Source organism: Oratosquilla oratoria, chromosome 28, assembly GCF_046742065.1.
Source record: "Oratosquilla oratoria isolate Oo_2021 chromosome 28, ASM4674206v1, whole genome shotgun sequence".
NCBI classification, from domain to species: Eukaryota; Metazoa; Arthropoda; class Malacostraca; order Stomatopoda; family Squillidae; genus Oratosquilla; species Oratosquilla oratoria.
In genome coordinates, this window is record NC_134804.1 from 7,014,506 (window position 1) to 7,019,547 (window position 5,042).

Here is a 5,042-nt window from a genome sequence, read left to right on the forward strand (position 1 = left end):
TCTCTATTTTTATAATTATACATTTCATTTATTTATCATTACTATTATTATTTTGCACCATAATTCGTTATGGGCCAAAAAGTCTCCTTCCAGCTTGTATTTCTTTTGTAACCCATTGTGAATCTTGACCACCAGAAACTGTGCTTCCGAAAGATGCTAGACGAAGACACCCACTGTCCACTCACCACTCCGCTTCCCCGCAGATGTGACAAGCGTTCCATCATCTGTCATCCAAGATTAATTTGATCTCTCCTCTTCCCTTTTCTTTCGTTTACTTTTCCCTCCGTCCTATCCCTTTTCAGACTGTTATTTTCTTACTGCCCATTTCTTTTTCCCCTCTTCCTTTTCCCGCTCATCTTCAATCTTTCCCTTTCCTCTTGACTCTTCAACTTCTCCCATTCGCCCTTGTCCTTGTTCGATATTTTCATACTTTTATTTCCTGTACCCTCGTATCACTTCTGCTGTTTCTCTTTTCTTTGTTCGGGAACATTTTGAAGTTTTCTTCCTTTCCCCTTGCCTTTGCCACCTCTTTCATTCTTTAATCCTTCTTTTTCACAACTCTATTATTCCTTCCTTCTCATTTCCGATTCTTCCATCTGTATTTTCTATTTTCCTTTCAAGTCTCTTCCTTTTCCTTCATTGGCGAATCTAATTTACACTCTACCTTCCTTATTCGACATCTGAAATACCCCCTCCACTTCCTCCTCCTCCTCCTCTTCTCGGCATCCACCTTCCATCCCTCCCACAGCGTTCTTTCCCTTTGATCACGTATTCCTATCTTTCGTACGGCCACTTCCTCCGTCGCAGGACCATCGCCACCACGAAACCACAGTCACCGTATCCTTCCTCTCGGAATCTTCCGCTATCCTTGATGCTTTCACATCCTCCTCCCTTCAACCCCCCATTTTTCATTTCTTACTTCCTCCCTTTTCCTCCCCCTGCCTCCTGTATCTACTTTCGGTTTCTCAGTGCACAGCTTACAGCCCCTTTATTTCCATCTCCTATGTTTCTGTTTCTAAATTTTCCCTCACCTTTCTTTAATTTTTATACCTTCCTCTTTAGCTAAGCTACACACCAAAACCTTCTCATCCTCCTTTTACTCAAACGTGTCCTCATTTGCATTTACTATGTATTTACTTTTTCATCTCTCATAATTACTATTTTGATTTGCTATTCTACCATTCTTTCCCCACTGGTGCTCTTCTCTAGAAACTCCAGTCCTTCCTCCTCGCCCGATTTTATCTTCCACTTTCTTCCTGTCATCATCCTATTATCTGTCTCCCTCCCCATAAATGCACAAAATAAATAAATTCCCCTCAAGTCAATAAGGAAGAATAGTAATACTCCCAAATGGATGACGGACAGGCTGAAGGATTACAAAGGCAAAGGATTACAAAGGCAAAGCATGCCGACAGGAGACCTTTTGATCCATATCTAGGTCGGATGCAAAAAAAAAAAAAAAAAAAAAAAAAAAAAAAAAAAAAAAAAAAAAAAAAAAAAAAAAAAAAAAAATATTAATAATAAATTAAAACTATAACAATGTAAATAACAATTAAAATACATAAATAAATGCATTGGTATAGTTGAATAACAAACAAAGAGGTAAATAGTAAATGATAATAAATTGACATATAACTAATAATAAATGAAAATCAGACAGACAAATTATAACAAAACAAAAACAAATAATATAACATAAATTATAATAATTACAGCATCTTACTTAGGTATTTATCTAAATGATTCTTAAAGCTTCGAACTGAACTACATTGCACTACCTGTGCAGGAAGTTTATTCCATTCATTAACTACACGGTTGGCAAAGTTGTTTCTACCTACTTCCAAATTGAATCTATTTCCGGACAGTTTGAGACCATTGTTTCTTGTCTGATTCTCATTCAATGTGAAAATTTGGTCACTTTTGATGTTGTCAATTCCCTTTAAAATCTTAAAGACCTGTATCAAGTCACCTCTGAGTCTACGCTTTTTTAGGGAAAACAGATTTATGTGCTTAAGTCGATTTTCGTATGATTTATTTTTGATATTTGGAATCAGTTTTGTGGCTCGCCGTTGTACCTTTTCCAGTCTGTCAATGTCTTTAATGAGATTCGGTGACCATACGGAAACAGCATATTCCAAATGTGGACGAACTAACGATTTATATAGCTTGTTAATGAGTGATGGACTTTTGAAATCAAAAGATCGCGCAATCAATCCCAGAATCTTATTTGCTTTCTCAGAGGCTGAAATACACTGCTTGGATGATTTGAGGTCGTTACTGATAATTACGCCGAGATCTTTTTCACTATCCACTTTTGTTAACGAATTTCCAAATAACTTGTAATCGTACTTACTGTTATTTTTACCTATGTGCATTACCTTGCATTTACTTGTGTTAAATTTCATTAGCCACTTTTCAGACCATTGCTGTAATTGATCTAAATCTTCTTGAATATCTAATTGGTTTGAGTGATCATTTGCCACTCCGCACAGTTTTGTATCATCAGCAAATTTGGAAACAGTAGATTTTAGTCCATTGTCTATATCATTTATATATACTATGAATAGAAGTGGCCCAAGAACGGAACCCTGAGGAACTCCACTTGCAACATTTTTCCATCCAGAAGTTTTTCCATTTAAAACAACTCTCTGTTTTCGACCTTTCAACCAATTACTAGTCCAACCTAATAGGCTACCACTTATTCCATGCAAAGCTAATTTAGTAAGTAGTCTTTCGTGTGGGACGGTATCAAAAGCTTTTGCAAAGTCTAGATATATTAAATCTATATTGTTTCTTTTGTCATAATTCGAGATAACTGTGTTGTAGAATTCGAGTAAGTTAGTCACGCAAGAACGTTTCCGTCTGAAACCATGCTGGCTATCATTTATCAAACGGTTACTTTCTAAATGATATTCGATATCATCTCTGATGATAGTTTCCATTATTTTTCCTACGATCGAAGTCAAACTTATAGGCCTATAGTTATTTGGTTTCTTTTTGTCACCTTTTTTGAATATGGGAGTAACGTTAGCTAGCTTCCATTCTCTTGGGACATCTCCGGATATGATGGATTTCTTGAAAATAATTTCTAATGGAACAACAATCTCATTTTTCATTTCCTTTAAGATTCTTGGATGCCAACCGTCAGGCCCTGGTGTTTTGTTAACTTTGAGTTTGTCTATACACCTTTTAATTTTTTGATATGATATCGGAATGAAAAGAGGGCTTTACGCAAAGTTAGAAAACTGGGAAACACACCTTACATCCAAATATAACAATATGACAAGACTGGTTAGAAAAAAAACGCGCACAGCGAAGCGTAACTATGAAATTAAGGTTGCCAGACAAACTAAATCCAACTCAAAGGGCTTCTTTCATCTCTACAGAATAAAAAATAAAGAAAGGATAGGCCCAATTAAAAACGAGGAAAATGTCATGATAGAATCAGAGGAAAAATGAGTGGGGTGTTTAACAAATATTTTCTCTCGGTGTTTACCAATGAGAGGTTAAATAAAGTACTTCACTGCGATCCGATTTTCAGTGGGGATGAAGAAAGTAGGCTATCTAATATCAGCATTAGTAAGGTAGAAATAGTCAAACAGATCGACAAACTTAAAGATACAAAATCCTCGGGTCCAGACGAGAATTTTACGAGAGTGCTTAAAGAGTGTAAATTTGAAATCTGCGACCAGTTAACAGAAATATTTAATAAGTAGATAGAGACTGGTTTTGTGCCTATTGCTTGGGGGCAGGCAAACGTTGTTCCTGTTTTCAAGAAGAGAGATAAATCGCCTATATGCAACTACAGGCCAATCAGCTTGAATCAATAATAATTAATAGACTCAGAGATCGCATTGAGAGACATAATTTGCTTCGTGACTCGCAGCATGGTTTCTCCATGGATAATTCATGTGTGATTAATGTTCTACTTTTCAACACTAATGTATATAAGGCGTCAGATAACAATGATAGTTACGATGTTATTTACCTTGACTTTAGCAAAGCGTTCGACAAGGTGTCCACCAGAGACCACTGAATAAAATCAAAGCTCGTGACATAAGATGAAAAGTGTTAGAATGAATTAGAGCTTGAATCAGTGACAGAAAACAGCGGGTCACCATAAATGGTGTAAAATCGAATTGGGAGAATGTTTCTAGGGGAGCTCTGGTACCAGGGTCCGTTTTGGGTCCCTTATTGTCCGTTATGTACACAAACAACTTGAACAATGGGGTTAATAGTGAGTTAGTAAGTTTATGGACGACGCTAAAATAGGGCTCGGTTTTGGGTCTCTTATTGTCCATCATGTACACAAACAACTTGGACAATGGGATTAAAAGATGTTAGTAAGTTTACGGACGACACTAAAATAGGACGCCTAATTAGGTCAGGAGACGACGACGAGGTTCTGCAGGATGATCTTAACAAACTGTTCACATGGTCGGTGAAATGGCAACTGGACCGCAATATCTCAAAGTGCAGCATATTAAACGTAGGGCTACACAACCCCGAAAACAGATATAGCTTAGATAACACGTTTTTAGAGAGAGAAAGACTTGGAAGTTCTAGTAAGTGTTGACCTTAAATCTAGGAAACAGTACATTAGCGTCAGGAATAAAGCTAAGAGAGCATTAGGTTTCATTGCTAGGACGGTTGCGAATAGAAGTGCAGAGGTAAAGATCAAGCTTTATCTAGCGTTAGTTAGACCCACCCTTGACTCTGCGGTACAGTTTTGGCCTCCGTCTTATAAAATGGACATAAATTCACTAGAATCAGTACAGAGAAGGACCAAAATGATACATGGGCAAGAAATTTGACTTACGAGGAGAGGCTTAAACACCTTAACTCACACTCTGGGAAGACGCAGAGTGCGGGGTGATCTAATAGAGGTGTTCAAGGGTGACGCAAACAAGGTCATAATATTAAGACAGAAGGGCAGGACTTGCAGTAATGGATTTAAATTGGACAAATTTAGATTTAAGAAAGAAATAGGCAAGAATTGGTTTACTAATAGGGTGGTCAACGAATGGAATAGACTTAGTAAC